We start from the raw sequence: 17,979 nt of genomic DNA on the forward strand, positions 1-17,979 counted from the left end.
ATGAGGAACATAGCAAGATCCCATCTCTATAAAAAATTAAAAACCAATTATGGTAATATGGACCTGTAGTCCCAGCTACTGGGGAGGCTGAGGCAGGTGGATCACTAGAACCCAGGAGTTTGAGACTGCAGCCTGGGTAACAGAGTGAGACCCTGTCAGACAGAGGGAGTGGGAGAGAGAGAGAGAAGAGAGAGAGAAAAAAGTACAAAGAAGCAAGTAATAAATCATGAAATTTTCAACCACCAAGAAATAACTCTTAACATTATGTGATATTGCCAGGCCTAATAGCTCACGCCTGGTTGAGGCACGAGAATCGCTTGAGCCTCAGAGGCAGAGGTTGCAGTGAACCAAGATTACACCATTCTACTCCAGCCTGGGCAACAGAGACTGTCTCGGGGAAAAAAAAAAAAAAAAAGTGATAATCCATACCTCTTTTTGTGCAAATAGGTAATTAGGTAAATTGATATATTAATGCATTAAAAATAACTTTGCCTGGTGTGGTGGCTCACGCCTGTAATCCCAGCATTTTCGGAGGCTGAGGTGGGCAGTTTGCGAGGTCAGGAGATCAAGACAATCCTGGCCAACACGGTGAAACCCTGTCTCTACTCAAAATACAAAAATTAGCTGGGCATTGTGGCAGGTGCCTGTAATGCGGGCTACCTGGGAGGGTGAGGCAGGAGAATCGCTGGAACCTTGGAGGCATAGGTGAGCCAATCTTGCAGTGAGCCAAGATTGCACCACTGCACTCCAGCCTAGCAACTGATCAACACTGTCTGAAAAAAAAAATAATAACTTTACGTATTTTATATGTGTTTTAGTTTAAATATATATAACTTTCATTTTGCTTGATACAACAGAAGCTGAAGAAACTAAAGTAAGGTGGGAGAATTTCTAAACTTCAGATAAGGCCGGGCGTGGTGGCTCAAGCCTGTAATCCCAGCACTTTGGGAGGCTGAGACGGGTGGATCACGAGGTCAGGACATCGAGACCATCCTGGCTAACACGATGAAACCCCGTCTCTACTAAAAAATACAAAAAACTAGCCCAGCGAGGTGGCGGGCACCTGTAGTCCCAGCTACTCGGGAAGCTGAGGCAGGAGAATGGTGTGAACCCACGAGGCGGAGCTTGCAGTGAGCTGAGATCCGGCCACTGCACTCCAGTCTGGGCAACAGAGCGAGACTCCATCTCAAAACAATAAAATACAATAAAATAATAAAACAAAATAAGTAAATAAACTTCAGATAAATGCCTATGTGAGAGTGGTATCTTTTTATTCAACATTCATTAAAATTATGAAAAAAGATAACGTATCATGATTCTTTTTAATCTGCAGTTTCTATTTTCACCCACAGCTGCTGTGTTTTTGGAATTGGTGCATGTTTGAGAGTTTCTGTTTAATGCGTTTATACTTGGATAACTTTTTTTTTTTTTTTGAGACAGAGTCTTGCTCTGTCACCCAGGCTGGAATGCAGTGGTGCCATCTCGGGCTCACTGCAACCTCTGCCTCCTGGATTCAAGCGATTCTCCTGCCTCAGCCTCCTGAGTAGCTGGGATTACAGGTGCATGCTACCACGCCCAGCTAATTTTTGTATTTTTAGTAGAGATGGGGTTTCACCATCTTGGCCTGGCTGGTCTCGAACTCCTGACCTCAAGTAATCTGCCAACCTTGGCCTCCCAAAGTGCTGGGATTACAGGCATGAGCCACCGGGCCTGGCCTCTAATTTTTTTTATCTTTTGTGTATAAATTCCAAAAGTATGGAATTTTGGAATTGCAGCCACCATTATATACAAATTCTGGGAGGTAATTATTTCAGAGTGAGTTTCCGCACCAGGCCCCAACAGATCATGCCAACCAGCGTGAGGTCAAGTTTTACATTATTATTATTTGGTGTTAAACAGCTTTAATGTCGGTCATTGCAACTTCTCGGCACAGTAAAAAATATCTCACATGATCAACATGTTCTGTTCTGGGGAGGCGGGCAAAGGCAGGGGGAATCACCTTCTTAAAAAGTACAACTCAAGTTGGGAGGGCAGAGGGGATGGGGAGGAAACCCTCCTGGTGCCTGTAGCAAAGTGCAGGAGCCCCAACCCCCAAACTAACCTGAGTCCGGCCCCTCTGGGGAAAAAAAGGGGTGCATGAACTCCCCCTATTCTACAGGTGCCTCCCTGTGGCCCAAGGCCCACACCATACTCCATCTTGCAGCCCTGGCAGGAGCTATTTTGCATTAAGTGGAAAGCTCTGAAGGTCACACACTCCAAGTTATGTACAGGGGCTGGGAGGAGGGAAACTGCCGCTGCAGGTCCCCCAGCTCTCCCCCTCTCACAGCTGCAGGGGTAGGGGGTATATATATAAGAGGAGCAGGCCTTGGGCAGGTGCGGTGGCTCACACCTGTAATCCCAGCACTTTGGGAGGTAGAGGTGGGAGGATCACGAGGTCAGGAGATCGAGACCAGCCTGGCCAAGATGGTGAAACCCTGTCTCTACTAAAAATACAAAAATTAGCCAGGCGTGGTAGCATGCACCTGTAATCCCAGCTACTTGGGAGGCTGAGGCAGGAGAATGGCGTCAATGTGGGAGGCGGAGCTTGCAGTGAGCCAAGATCACGCCACTGCACTCCAGTCTGGGCGACAGAGCGAGACTCCGTTTCAAAAAAAAAAAAAAAAAAGAAAGGAGCAGGCCTTATTCTGCCCCAAACTGAAAGGATGAAATGACTTTACCTGGGAGGAGATAACCATCCTGCCCTCCATTGCTACCCCCACATACTGTCCGTGTCCTCAGGGAGTACTGTGAGTCCTGGGATCTTCTCCGGGGTCCCCCACCTGCCTGTGGTAGTTATGGAGGGACCCGGGGGTGGGGGTCAGGACTAGGGAGTCCCCTTCCAGCCAGGCTGTCCGAGGCCCCGATTCTGGGGCAGAGGCAGTGGCAGGGCAGCCAGGGTTACACCAGAGCATGAGCAGGGTGAGGTGGGGTCAGGCAGTCCTGGGAGTCAGAGCAGGGGCAGCAGCGGTGGACCAGCTATGCACACATCTTCCCCTCCAAGGTTTGTGTGCAGAACATCCTGCCCACGCTGCTCCAGCAGCTTCAGGTGGCACCTGCCCCAGCCCAGCCTCTGGGACCCAGGCAGCGGCTCCCAGCGGCCCTGCACCCACCACCAGCATCGGTTTCACCTGCAGTTGAAGATCCGTGAGGTGCCCAGAATGTCATGCAGTCGTCACTCCCACCGAGCAGCCCGTGGGGCTGAGGCTCCTCTCATTGGACCGACCCCCAAATGGCACCGCTGCTGCCCCTGCTCCGACTACCAGCCTCCCAGGACTCCAGAGGCAGTGGAGAGGCAGTGGCGGGGCAGTGGCGGGGCAGCCGGGGCAGCGCCAGAGCCCTAGCCCGGTGAGGTGTGGTCAGGACCCCCGTGGGGCTGGGAGTCGGGGCAGGGGCAGAACAAACCTTGGAAGGGAAGATGTGTGCATAGCGGGCCTGGGGGGCGGCTGTGTCCGGGGGAACTGGAAGAATCCGTGGGCCTGGAAGACCTGCATGACCAGGGCCAACTCTGGTCCAGGACTCGCGCAGTGAGAAGGACAGCGCCTTCTCCAACTTCGGTTCCCTGAGCCCGTCCTTGGCTTATCTACCTGTACAGGCAAAGGGGAAGCTGTCCCCCTTGCACATGGCGCACTTGGGAGTGTTGGGCTCCAGGCTGCAGCTGGAGCATCTTCTCATCTTGCATTTGGGACTGGTGGGGTCCTCGGGTGCGGGTTCCATGTCCGTAGGGTTCCCTCTGCCCCGCCCGCCAAAGCCCAGTCAGTTTCTCCTCTGCAGGCCCAGCCCCCCAGGTGGCTCAGACCAGCTGCTGCCTAGGAAAACCTTACTGTCGGGAGGGGCCACTATGACTGAGGGGCCTCCTGGCTCCAGGTCGCCCACACTTTCAGGTCTCTTGCGCCAGAAGATGGCAGAATCCATTGGGAGGAACCAGGTCGCCTTGGAAGGTGTCTCTGGGCCCTCAGCCCCAGGGGATAGGAGGCTTGGGGGGCCTGCTCTGCTGCCCTGACCAGACTCCTGAGCCTTGAAGGCTTCTGGGCCCATTGAGAAGGAGGTGGCTGCCGAGGTTGAGGAGGAAGCATCCGAGTATGTGGAGGAGCAGGATGGGGCGGGACCATAGCCTTTGCCAAAAACTGCAGATGGATCAGGGGGGCCTTGGAAGCTCAGGATCCAGCAAGGAGCGGCAGGGGGTAAAGGAGGAAGGGATGACAGGTGCAAATGCCTTCCCACCAAAGCCCTTGTTGCCCTCTGGCTCCTTCCCAGAGCTGCCCCCACTCTCAATTGGTCACCCACTCCTTGAACTTGAGATCAGTGTCAGTGGTGCTGAAGCCATCATCAGCAATGACATCATCACCCCTTCCTCCTCATGGATGACCATGTGCTCTTGCTCACTCGCTATGTCCTCACTGGCCACATGCTGGGAATAAACAGCTCAAGTGGGCAGCAGCAGGGCTGCCCACTGGTCACCTCCTTCACCAGGGACTGCAAAGTGGCCTGGAGCGCCATACTAGGCAGAAGGCTTTGGGCCAGATATGATGCAGCACAGACACCACCTGCCTCAGTTCCTGTAGTGCCTGACGGTCCACTTCCTTGCTGTCCAGGCTGTGTACTCCACTGTGGGAGAAGGCTTAGGCCAGGCTGAGCCAGATTCCCTGACTGTGTGCAGCTGTTCTGCCCCACAGAAGCTGCTCCTTGGTATCCCAGCTCTGGAGTGTCTGGGCTGCAACTGACAGGAGCTCAGAGGACACCCCAGGGGCATTGGCAGTGCCGTCTCTGACATGCTGTGCTTCCGCGAGCCCTTGTACCCTCCTGCCAGCCCCTGGCTTGTGGGCTTCGCCTCCAGGCTGGACTTCTTTCAGTCCTTGTTGCAAGTGGGCCACCTTCACCTGGGAGGTCAGGTCATGGTACTTCTCCTTCTCATTGGGCCCCAGGGTGTTCCACCACTCACCCAGGATCTGGCAGACGGTCCGGTTGTTGGTTGGGGCCATGCTGGTGGGCCCCGCCAGGACTTGGTGCTGCTTGCTGAAGATCATGACCGCCACTTACGGGCCGCTGGATGTGGTCTTTGTCCCATTTGTTGGGGCTACATTCATCCTTCTCAGAAGATGAGTCCAGGCAGAGCACTGAGGGACTGGATCTGACATCTTCTGGGTGCTAGAGGCAACTGGGTGTCAGGAGACATGACAGAGAGGAAGGCATCATCATGGTCGTTCTCTGTGTCACTGTCCAGCAGGGGCTCCCCTGAGGGGCCCAGGACTCCTCCTCCATGGTGGGAGGTGGGCTCTTACCAGGTTCAACCACCCCCAAAGTGTGTGGGGGTCCAAGCCCTGGGCTTTCAGGGCAGGTGGTTCCAGCGGGCCGCCCAGGGTCAGAATTCCCTGTCCCACCTGGTGGCCGCTCATGAGCAACAGCTGCTGACTTGGCAGGTTCTTTTGTCTGGTTGGAGGCCACTGAGTGACTGGCAGGTTGCTGGGTCTCACGCGGCTACAGGGAGGGTTCAGGAAGGGGACAGAATGCCAGGGGAACACGGCCACAGAGCAAGGTTCCATGTTCCTCCACATGAAGATGCCGATGCCACTGGAGGCCTCACTAGACGCAGGCATCAGGGGCCTGTGGGCTGAGTACTTGGTCCCGGCAGGGGGTTCCTGGCAGGCTCTCACACCTCCTCAGTCCCCTCCTCAACCTCAGCCCCCCCAACCTAAGACAGCTTGGACCTACAGAAGGGAGGGTGGGAGGGGAGCAGGAGGCCAGGCCTTAAGTTTTTTTTTTTTTTTTTTGAGATGCAGTTTGGCCGGCTGGAGTGCAGTGGTGCGATCTCAGCTCACTGAAACCTCCATTTCCTGGGTTCAAGCAATTCTCTGGCCTCAGCCTCCCAAGTCTATGTACCTTTACCGCTGAATATTATATATTTTCTTATGCTTTCATGTGATTAACTGGCATTCTTTTTTTTTTCTTTTTGAGACAGAGTGCTGCTCTGTCACCCAGGCTGGAGGGCAGTGGTGTGATCTCGGCTCACTGCAACCTCCGCCTAGTGGTTTAATTGATTCTCCTGCCTCAGCCCCCTGGTAGTTGGGATTACAGGCACCTGCCACCACACCTGGCTAGTTTTTTGTATTTTTAGAAGAGGTGGGTTTTCGCATGTTTGCCTGGCTGGTCTTGACCTCCTGACATCAGGCGATCCACCCTCCTCAACCTCCCAAAATGCTGTGATTACAGGCATGAGCCCGGGCACCCAGCTGCTTTCTTTCATTTTTACTTGAAAAACTCCATTAAGCATTTCTTTTAAGGCAGACCTAGTGGTCCTGAATTCCCTCAGCTTTGTTTGTCTAGGGAACATGTTATTTCTTCTTTCTTTCGGAAGGATAGCTTTGTCAGACATAGTATTAGTTGTTGGCAGTTTTTTTCTTTCAGCACTTTGAATATATTCTTCAATTCTCTCCTGACCTGCAAAGTTTCTTCTGAGAAATCTGCTGCTGGTTTAATGAAGATTCTCTTGACTGTGTCATGCCACTTTTCTCTTGCCTCTTCAACATTTTTAAAAAAAATCTTTGACTTTTGATTATTTGATTACATTGTGATTATGTATATTTGGTTTGAACCCCTTAGGAATCTTTAAGCTTCATGGATTTGGATGTCTAAATCTTTCCCACGATTTAGGCAGTTTCAGCCATTCTTTCTTTAAATAAACTTATTTCTCCTTTCTCTACGTTGCTTCTCAAACTCACATGACAGTGGATTGCCTAATGGTGTCTCGTTGGCTTTCTTTTCTCTCTCCTTTTTTTTGAGCTGTAGTCTTGCTCTGTCGCCTAGGGAGGAGTGCAATGGCATGGTTTTGGCTCACTGTAACTTCCCACTTGGGCTCTGCAGCCCAGCCTGTCTTGTAACCGCTGCCTCCTCAAAGCGACATCTGGAAGATTCTTCTTCCCTTTGAGGGAGAATCATCGTTGTTGCTTCATCGCTTGTAAGGGACTGAGGTGGGAGAATCATTTGAACCCTGGAGGCAGAGGTTGCTGTGAGCCAAGATCACACCACTACACTCCAGCTGGGGTGACAGAGTAAGACTCTGTTATTAAAAAAAAAAAAGTTCTGGAGATGTATGGTGGTGATGATTGCCCAACACCACGAAACTGTACAGTTAGAAATGGTCATGATGGTGAATTTTACATGTATTTTAGCACAATTAAAATATACATATATGATAATGTATGTATCTATGCATCTAAACCAGATGCTGAGAGACAGGAAGAGGAGCTGGTGAAGGCATGCAGTGCCTGAGGGGGACAGTCCCCGCCCAGAGTCCTGGGAAGGCTGGCCACTGCTCTCTGCAGGCAGAACTGGTTGTCCCGGCTGCCCTGGACTCCCTAAAGGCAGGTGCGCACACAGCCACTAGAAGGCAGCATGGGCCCTCGAACGGGGAGCCTGGCCATGAATGATTTCAGGGTTCACCCCCATCCTCAACTTCTCCAAATGTAAGAGGGGAAGGGTCATTCCAGCCCACCCACCATGCATTGTTGCAGTGAGGCTGAGAGGAGAGGACAGATCGCAAAACTAGAAAGTGTCCAGCCAGGGCCGGGCGCGGTAGCTCATGCCTGTAATCCCAGCACTTTGGGAGGCCGAGGCAAGAGGATCACCTGAGGTCAGGAGTTTGAGACCAGCCTGACCAATATGGTGAGATCCTCGTCTCTACTAAAAACACAAAAATTAGCCGGGCGTGCTGGCATGTGCCTGTAGTCCCAGCTACTCAGGAGGCTGAGGCAGGAGAATCGCTTGAACCTGGGAGACAGAGGTTGCAGTGTGCCAAGATCCTGCCACTTCACTCCAGCCTGGGGGACAGAGCTAGACTCCATCTCAGAGAAAGACTCTGTCAAACAAACAAAAAAAAAAAAAAGAAAGAAAGAAAAGAAAGGAAAAAGAAAGAAAGTGTCCAGCCTGGGCAACGTGGAGAAACTCCGTCTCTACTGAAAATAGAAAAATTAGCCGGGTGTGGTGATGAGCACCTGTGGTCCCAGCTACTTGGGAAACTGAGGTGGGAGGATCTCCTGAGCCCGGGATGCAAAGGTTGCAGTGAACTATGATTGCACAACTGCACTCCAGCCTGGGCTACAGGGCGAGACCCTGTCTCAAAAACGAAACAAAGCAAAAAAAAAAAAAAAAAAAAAAAAAAAAAAAAAAAAAAAGGGGGGGGGGGAATTTTTCCAGCTGTCCTGGAGACACGCCCTTTTGGAGGGAGACCTCTGTCAGGAGACTGAATTCTTCATTGGCTCAAACCCCTGCCTCTAGGAGGGGCCCACCTGGAAGTCCCCATGCTGCTACCCTGCAATTCCATACTTGGGCACAGTAAGCACAGAATCAGAGATGAGACAAAGGACAGCATGGTGCACTGGGGAGCCCTGAGCCTTTCCTATGGTCACCCTGTCCCCAGGGGCTCCTTTCCTGAGAGCACACCCAGGTGTGAACTTCACCCAGCACAGGCCGGCCCCTCCAGGGCAACCCAAGCCCCTCCCTACCCTGCTAGAGAGACAAATGGTAGAAATGCGGAATTGAATGGAGAGCTGGAGGGGACTCGGATGGGGACAGGGGAGGAGGCTGGGCTAATAAGTAAGAATTGCAGGGACTGAGGACATTTTCCAAGAAATGTAGCTTAGGTAACAAAATAATCTATGAAGTAGCAATATTGACATCCTCAAAGAGGAGAAAGCTGCACATCAGAGAGCTGGTATAACTGCACAAGGCCGCACAGCACAGACAGGATCAAAGCAGGTCCAGTGAAAACTCTATAGGCCTCCACTACAGACCCACGTCAGAAAACACATTCTAGAATGTTCCAGAACCAATCGTGTAACACAGGTGCCAAAGTCCAACTTAAAAAAAAATCTTTAATGTCTTGAGCTCTGCCTTTTTTTTTTTTTGAGACAGGGTCTTACTCTATTGCCTACGCTGGAGTACAGTGGTGCAAACATGGTTCACTGCAGCTTTGATGATCTCCTGGGCTCAAGCAGCCCTCCTACTTCAGCCTCCCGAGTAACTGGGATCCCAAGCATGCACCACCACACCTGGCTCATTTTTAAAATTTTTTGTAAAGATGGGGTTTTGCCATGTTGCTTAGGCTGGTCTGGCACTCTTGGCTTCAAGCAATTTTCCTGCCTTGACCTCCCAAAATTCTGGGATTGCAGGAGTGAGTCACTGTGTCCAGCTAAGACCTGCATCCTGTTTTTTTTTTTTTTAGAAATGAAGTCTATGATGCCCAGGCTGGTCTTGAACTCCTGAGCTCAAGTGATCCTCCTGCTTTGACCTCCCAAAGTGCTAGGATTACACATGTGAGCCGTCGCACTAAGCCAAGACCTGCATCTTAAGAGGGGGAGTTTAGACTGCAGGCCTCTTGCTTGCAAGTGAGATATCATTTTCCCAATCCATCCAGAAAGGTCCTTGTATCCTGTATGACTCATACTAATTCTCAGAGAGTGATCATCAGATTAGAGACTCTGGGGGTGTACCCTGCTCATAACCTTCCTTCTGCAGAAAAAAATGTGATTCAGCAGAAAATAATGCACTGTCTACACACAGCACACCCTTCCTGGTTATCAGATTCTAGCCTTTTGTTGCCTTTGAACTGCTTTACAACTCTGTAAATTGTAGGCAAATGATACATTGCCCTGTCTAGTAGATGTTCTCCCTCGCTCTCTTGTTGAAAAACCAGTTTCCATTTGCACATTCATTTCAATATCCCTGACCTATGAATGTGACTGTTCTTAGCTGCCCTTTTGAGCTGGTTATAACATCACCTGGCCCCCCTTATGAGTTAAATAAAATGGTTAATACCTATTCATTTTCTATCTGTGTGAGAGTCATAATTTCACCTTTTTTTGAAAATGATCTTGCAACACTTCCTTCATCAGGTGTTTATGACAGCTCCTTTAGGCCAGAAGAGGTGGTGGGGTCCCTTGCAGGGCATCCCATGAAGTGGAGTTAAGAGCAGCCGGCAGGTGGCCTCTGTTCCCCAGAGCAGTCTCTGAATGGGAAGGGAGGTGAGGGGAAGAGGAAGAGAAGAGGGAGGGGTTCTGCCCAGTGAATGGGACAAGGTCTTAGCAAGACCTAGATTCTTGGGTTGGTGAAGTGGCTCATGTCTATACTCCCAGCACTTCGGGAGCCAAAGCAGGGGCATCACTTGAGCCCGGGAGTTCTGTTTCAGCCTGGGCAACAGAGCAAGACCCCATCTCTACAAAAAAACAAAAAAACAAAAAAACAAACAAAAAAAAAACGACCAGGTGCAGTGGCTCATGTCTGTAATCCCAGCACTTTGGGATGCCGAGGCAGGTGGATCATCTGAGGTCAGGAGTTGGAGACCAGCCTGGCCAACGTAGTGAAACCCCATCTCTACTAAAAATACAAAAATTAACCAGGCATGGTAGTGGACGCTTGTAATCCCAGCTACTCGGGAAGCTGAGGCAGGAGAATCACTTGAACCTGGGAGGCGGAGGTTGCAGTGAGCCAAGATCGTGCCATTGCACTCCAGTCTGGGCAACAAGAGCAAAACTCCGTCTCAGAAAAAAAAAAAAAAAAAAAAAAACTGGATTCTCTCTCTGGTTAAGTTCCTAGCCAGCTATTTGACCTTGAGGTTTTTTTTGTTGTTTTTTTTTGTTTTTTTTTGTTTTTTTTGCTTTTTGAGACGGAGTCTCGCTCTGTCACCCAGGTTGGAGTGCAGTGGCCGGATCTCAGCTCACTGCAAGCTCCGCCTCCCGGGTTTACGCCATTCTCCTGCCTCAGCCTCCCGAGTAGCTGGGATTACAGGCGCCCGCCAACTCACCTGGCTAGTTTTTTGTATCTTTTAGTAGAGACGGGGTTTCACCGTGTTAGCCAGGATGGTCTTGATCTCCTGACCTCGTGATCCACCCTTCTCGGCCTCCCAAGTGCTGGGATTACAGGCTTGAGCCACCACGCCCAGCCTGACCTTGAGTTTTAACAAGGCCTTTAAGTTTTAAGGGTAAGGAAGGGTGTCAACCTCTTTAAGTTTTGAGGGTAAGGAAGGGTGTCAAAACTGACATTTATTTCCTGAGCTCTTGTTTGTCTTGTTTGGGGTGGGGCTGGAGAGGTGGGATGATTGACTACACTGGACAAGAAGCTGGGTTTCAGCAGTTAGGCAGTCTGCCTGGGATCAAGCTCCTTGATGAAGATATTGACAGTAATAACAACTGCAGCAGCTACCATTTCATGGGCACACATATGCCTGTATGTATTATCTCATTTAGTCCCCACCGCTGCCTGGAAGGAAGGATTGATCTATGATCCCATCATTCAGACAGGAAGACAACGGCTCAAGGTCACACCACATAGATTCCTGTTCTAAATCTAGCCAAGTACTAAACCTTTTACTCCACTGCCTTTGCCTCCTAGATGTGACAGGGCAATCCTTTGGCCATTGAATCACTTTTTTCCTCACCTGAAAAAGAGACAGAATTATTACTTTGATCATCACACGTAAAGGAATGCAATGACAGATGACCAAATGCCATGTGGTTTCCTGGGCTGGATTCTGGAAAGGAAGAAAGGACATTAGTGGAAAAGCTGGTGAAATCCCAATAATGTCTGGAGTTTGGTGAATCATGGTGTACCAATGTCAGTTTCCTAGTTTTTACAAATGTGCCATAGTTGTGTGAGATGTTAATGGAAGGCAAACTGGTGAAGCGTGTAAGAGAACTCTCTATATGATCCTTGCAATGTTTCAGTAAATCTTCTTTTTTTTTTTTTTTTTTTTTTTTTTTTGAGATGGAGTCTCGCTCTGTCCCCCAGGCTGGAGTGCGGTGGCACGATCTCGGCTCACTGTAACCTCCGCCTCCCGGGTTCAAGTGAATCTCCTGCCTCAACCTCCTGAGCAGCTGGAACTACAGATGTGCACCCCTACACCAGGCTAATTTTTGTATTTTTAGTAGAGACAGGGTTTCACCATGGTCTCAAACTCCTGACTTCATGATCCACCTGCCTTGGCCTCCCAAAGTACTGGGATTACAGGTATAAGCCACTGTACCCACCGCTGTTTGATTTTTTTTACAATAAGCCCATGATACTTTTATAATATGAACCAATACATGTTTTTAAAATTCATCTTTCTAAAAAGATAGGCTGAATCCATATGAGAAAAAAATAATGGACCAAAACTTAGAGAAAAGATAAGTACTGGCTGGGACTCAGGACTGTGGCCAGGGGCTGATGTGTGGTTTGAGCAAACCACTGCCCTTCCCAGAGACTCGCCTGTGAAATGGGGTTGGGCAGAAGCGGGCAGGGCAGCAGCTAAGGATTGAGCTGAACTCATGACATCTCAGGCTCTTCCCAGCCTGAACAGCTCAAGATTTTGAGGCAATCTGGATTCCCACACCTGGTTAGAGAAGCAGATTAAGGAAACGATCTGGATTTTGGAGTTCTCTCCCTAGGAGGATAAATACCACAATAGTGATAGAACAGGCAACAAGGCCAAATTCAACCCAGAAGAATGTTTTAGGTCACACCATCTCTCATCAATCCCTAATTGAACTGGAGGTATTTAACTCTTTCTCTGCCATTTTTAATCTTCCAATCTAAACCAGTCCTTCTCAAACTAAAATGTGTGTACAAATCACCTGTGAATCTTGTTAATATGCAAATACTCAATCAATAGATCTGAAGTGGGACCTGAAATTCTGCAATTCTAACAAGCTCCCAGGGGATGTCAGTGCTGCTGGTCCCCAGACCACTATTTAAATATCAAGGCTCAGCTGGGCACAGTGGCTCATGCCCATAATCCCAACATTTTGGGTGACCAAGGAGGGAGGATTATTTGATCCCAGGAGTTCCAGACCAGCCTGGGGAACATTAGTGAGACTCTGTCTCTACAAAAAATACAAAAATTAGCCAGGTTCAGTGGCATGTACCTGTAGTCTCAGCTACTCAGGAGGTGGGAAGATCTCCTGAGCCTAAGAGTTTGAGGCTGCAGTGAGCTGTGACTGCATCACTGCACTCCAGTCTGAGCTACAGAGTAAGACCCCGTCTCAAAAGAAAAATAAGAAGTGACAAAGCAGCATCCCTTTGTCACAGAGAAAACCTGGAAACTCCATTGCACTTCATGGAATTACTAAAAGATGACACCAGACCGTACAGGCTGTCTTCCTATTAACTGGTTTTTGTTGTTGTTGTTTTGTTTTGTTTTGTTTTTTTGAGATGAAGTCTTGCTCTGTTGCCCAGGCTAGAGTGCAGTGGTGTGATCTCAGCTCACTGCAACCTCACCGCCAACCAGGTTCAAGCTATTCTCCTGCCTCAGCCTCCTGAGGAGCTGGGATTACAGGCACACGCCACCACACCTAATTTTTGTACTTTTAGTTGAGACAGGGTTTCACTATGTTGGCCAGGCTGGCCTTGAACTCCTGACCTCAGGTGATCTGCCTGCCTTGGCCTCCCAAAGTGCGGGGATTACAGGTGGGAGCCACTGCACCTGGGCCCTATGAACCTGTGACCTGTCATTTCTCTCTTGTCTCTCATTACTACTTGCTTGTTGTCTACCATCTGTCCCCTCCACTGCAATGAAAATCCTTTGAAGGCAAGGACATTGCTGGGTCCCTAGCTTCTGAGTACATTTTTTTTAACGTATTTTTGGTTTTTGTTTGTTTTTTCTTTTAGAGATGGAGTCTCACTCTGTCACCTAAGCTAGAGTGCAGTGGCGCGATCTCGGCTCACCACAAGCTCTGCCTCCTGGGTTCACGCGATTCTCCTGCCTCTACTCTGGGACTATAGGCTCGCCCGCCACCACACCCAGCTAATTTTTGTATTTTTAGTAGAGATGGGGTTTCACCATGTTAGCCAGGATGGTCTTGATCTCCTGACCTCATGATCTGCCCGCCTCGGGCTCCCAAATTGCTGGGAATACAGGCATGAGCCACCATGCCTGGCTGCTTCTGAGTACACATTTAAGGGCTAACTAAATATTTGTTGGATGAATGAACCTCAAAATTTTGAGGTAGTAAGTAAAAAAGCAAGTGACAGAAGAGTATGCAGTTTTTCGTTTGTTTGTTTGAGACAGAGTCTTGCTTTGTCACCCAGGCTGGAGCACAGTGGTGTGATCTTGGCTCACTGCAACCTCCACCTCCTGGGTTCAAGTGGTTCTCCTGCCTCAGCCTCCCAAGTAGCCAGGATTACAGTCATGTGCCACCACACCTGGCTAATTTTTATATTTTTAGTAGAGATGGAGTTTTGTCATGTTGGCCAGGCTGGTCTCGAACACCCGAACTCAAATCATCTGCCCATCTTGGCCTCCCAAAGTGTGGGATTACAGGCATGAGCCACTGCACCCAGTCCCATTTTTGTTTTAAAAAGAGTCTGAGGCCGATGTGGTGGCTCACACCTCTAGTTCTTTGGGAGAACTTCTTGAGGCTAGGTGTTCGAGACCAGCCTGGGTGGGGAACATAGTGATGCCCTGACTGAAAAAGTTATTTTTTTCATTAAAATAAAAAGGGTCAGGTGCAGCGGCAGCAACTGCCATTTTTTCGTGTGTACATACATTTGTTTTGTTTTGTTATGCACAGTGCCTGGTCATAATATATCTACATCTGTATCTGTATTTTTTGAGACAGAGTCTTGCTCTGTCGCCCAGGCTGGAGTGCAGTGGCATGATCTCGGTTCACTGCAACCCCCGCCACCTGGGTTCAAGCGATTCTCCTGCCTCAGCCCCCCAAGCAGCTGGGACCACAGGCGCGTGTCACCATGCCCGGCTAATTTCTTTTTGTACTTTTAGTGGAGATGGGGTTTCACCATGCTGGCCAGGCTGGTCTCAAACTCCTGACCTTGTGATCCACCAGCCTCACCCTCCCAAAGCGTTGAGATTACAGGAGTGAGCCACTGTGCCCGGCCATAATATTTTTTAAAGAATAATGCCAGTGTGGTGGCTCATACTGTAATCCCAGCACTTTGGGAAGCCACCATGAGTGGATTGCTTGAGATCAGGAGATTTTTTCTTTTTTTTTTTTTTGAGATGGAGTCTCGCTCTGTCACCCAGGCTGGAGTGCAGTGGCGCAATCTCGGCTCACTGCAAGCTCCGCCTCCCGTGTTCATGCCATTCTCCTGCCTCAGCCTCCCGAGTAGCTGGGACTACAGGCGCCCACCACCACGCCCGGCTAAATTTTTTTGTATTTTTTTAGTAGCTACAGGGTTTCACAGTGTTACCCAAGATGGTCTCGATCTCCTGACCTCGTGATTCGCCTGCCTTGGCCTTCCAAAGTGCTGGGATTACAGGCGTGAGCCACCGCGCCCAGCTGAGATCAGGTGTTTAAGACTAGCCTGGGCAACATCTTGAAAGCCTGTCTCTACAAAAAACACAAAAAGTTAGCTGGGGCCAGGCCAGGTGGCTCATGCCTTTAATCCCAGCACTTTGGGAGGCCGAGGTGGGCAGATCACCTGAGGTAGGGAATTCAAGACCAGCCTGGCTAACATGGTGAAACCCTGTCTGTACTAAAAATATAAAACTAGATGGGAATGGTGGTGCGCTTGGTAATCCCAGCTACTTGGAAGGCTGAGACAGGAGAATCCCAGGAAGGGATACAACCTACATTAAATAATAATAAAAAGGAAAGACAAACTAAATTCCTTCTGTTTCCACATCCAAAACAAAGGTCATTGTGAATGGGATTCTTGCTAATTTGAGAATTACTCACAGAGCTTCTCACCAGGATTTCTGTAACTTGCTTCCTAAATGCTCACACGGTCTCACATTCCACTCCCTCTCCCCAGTCCCACAAAACCACTAGCAAATGCATTATCCATTTACAGTGAAATGATTTTACCTAGAAGTAAATAGAATTGTTTCATTCCCCTAATTAAAATCCTTCAATGGCTCCTCTTGCTGCTATAGGGATATATATAATTAAAGCCCCTCTGTATGACTAATAAGGCCCTTCAGCTCTGATCTCTCTCTAACTTTTCAGACTCACCCATGTGTGGCATCCCCACGTACCCCTTTTCAGCTGTTCTGATTTACACACAGTTCCCGCATGTCCCATACACTCTGACATCTCTGTGCCGTTGAGGATGCTTACCTTTACCTAGAATGTCCTACTCTCTTCTCCAGTTCACTCTGATTTCTCTGCCAAGACTCAGTCCTAGCTCTACCTTATCTTATAAGCATGTCCTGATACCCCCTCCTAGCGTGAGTTAGATGCTCTTTTCAGCTCCTTCCAGGAGAGAAATCTTCAAAGCCAATAGAATTAAAGTATGACTTTTGGTAAGGAAAGTTATGAATCTCAGGCCAATAGACAATGAACAAGAGTCAAATATTTTATTTAACTCATTAATTGAAGAGAGAACCAGTAAGATCTAAACACCGGTCCTAGGCTCATTTGAGAAGCTGAATGTATATAGGCAATTTAATCGATTGATGGGTTAGATACAGAACTGGTTAATGTGTATCTGGTCTATAAGCCTTTGGGTTGTATGTTCTATCAGACAGGAGTTATTTGCATTCTATTGAATAAAAATTTTCACAGTAACCTTTGCTGCTACAGAGTTGTAAAATAGAAAATCAACAGAAGGTCACATGAACCACTGTCCTGGAAAACACCATGTCATTTGAGGCCTCTTTTCAATTGTTGGATAATTTTTCTGACAACAGACAGAGCTTTTGGTGGAAGTGGAAGTTCACATTTAACATACAGAAGACTACCAAAGTTTTACCAACCAAGTCTTATTTTGGCATGAAAACATGACATGCGAGTAGAAAAATGAATTAAACATATGAACTGACAAATGAGAATAAATAAAAATGACAAGCATACTGAAACTGTTCACTCTCACAAGGAGTTTAAGAAATCCTAGTGAAAACAGTAAACAATCTCCCCTGACAAGTTAATAAAAACAGGCTTAGATGATGCTATCCACTATTAGCAAGACTTGGAGGGAAACAAACACTTCCATAATTAGCATATGGGAATATAAACTGAGAGCAGCTTCCTGGACCTGCGGCTCATATGCCAGTCCCTCGTGCTCTTGTCCATTGTGTGTTACTGCACAGTACTGCGCAACAGTAGAAAAATGTCAGCGATAGAACCCGAAGAACCTCCATCTGCCCTAGAACCTGCAACTTGTGCTAGGACCACCACTGTATTATTCCCGAGTCTGGTAAGGCAGAGAGGTCTCCAAAGCAGTCATATTCTGCTTCTAATTTTAAAAAAATCATCCAGTCATACCCTCCGAGGGAAGCCACTGTTGAAAAAGACACAGAATGAGAAGGTTTGCCACGTCTTGAAATCAAGAGGCTAGTGCTGTTGCCTTGGTGCCTTTCATCGTTTATTTTGTGACCTTTTGCCTTATTGTAGCCTCCTCCCCAATTCCATCTCCCTTCTCTCCTCTTACTACTACTACACACACACAGACAGACAGACACACACACACACACACACAGATCCAGTAAACTCATTCACATAATGTTTCCTGATTTGTGTTGCTGCTTGCAAAGGTGTTTCCATTTCAAAGGAAAATGTCTGTTTATCCTATTTGGGCAATATGTAACCAAAATCTCTGTTGACAGAATTCAAACCTTCTTTGGATAGGGAAGGAAAAACAAAGAAAAAGATTGACAGAGGAAGTAAATGCTTTGGAGACCAAGTACCTAAGTGATGTACTTTCATAAATAAAAGATACGGTTAAGAAATGCAAAGTTGTGGCCTGGAGCAGTGGCTCACGCCTATAATCCCAGCACTTTGGGAGGCCGAGGCAGACAGAATACCAGGTCAAGAGATCAAGACAATCTTGGCTAACACAGTGAAACCCCGTCTCTACTTAAAAATACAAAAAATAAGCTGGGTGTGGTAACAGGCACCTGTAGTCCCAGCTACTTGGGAGGCTGAGGCAGGAGAATCACTTGAACCCGGCAGGCAGAGGTTGCAGTGAGCCCAGATCTGGCCACTGCACTCCAGCCTGGGCAACAGAGTGAAACTC

General features: G+C 48.6%; 1 pseudogene across 1 annotated transcript in view; it reads right to left on the reverse strand.

Annotated features, from left to right (window-relative positions):
* Positions 1–3,249: 3,249 nt before the first annotated feature.
* The window catches only part of LOC105529599, a 15,012-nt pseudogene continuing 282 nt past the window's right edge, over positions 3,250–17,979 (reverse strand). Inside the window, exons 2-3 of the transcript XR_001004540.1 lie at positions 3,861–5,654; positions 3,250–3,524 (exon numbers count right to left, since the gene is read on the reverse strand). The product of XR_001004540.1 is annotated as a protein capicua homolog pseudogene (transcript). The remainder of the gene's footprint in view (positions 3,525–3,860; positions 5,655–17,979) is intronic.

Source organism: Mandrillus leucophaeus, unplaced genomic scaffold (genome assembly GCF_000951045.1).
Source record: "Mandrillus leucophaeus isolate KB7577 unplaced genomic scaffold, Mleu.le_1.0 Scaffold772, whole genome shotgun sequence".
NCBI classification, from domain to species: domain Eukaryota; kingdom Metazoa; phylum Chordata; class Mammalia; order Primates; family Cercopithecidae; genus Mandrillus; species Mandrillus leucophaeus.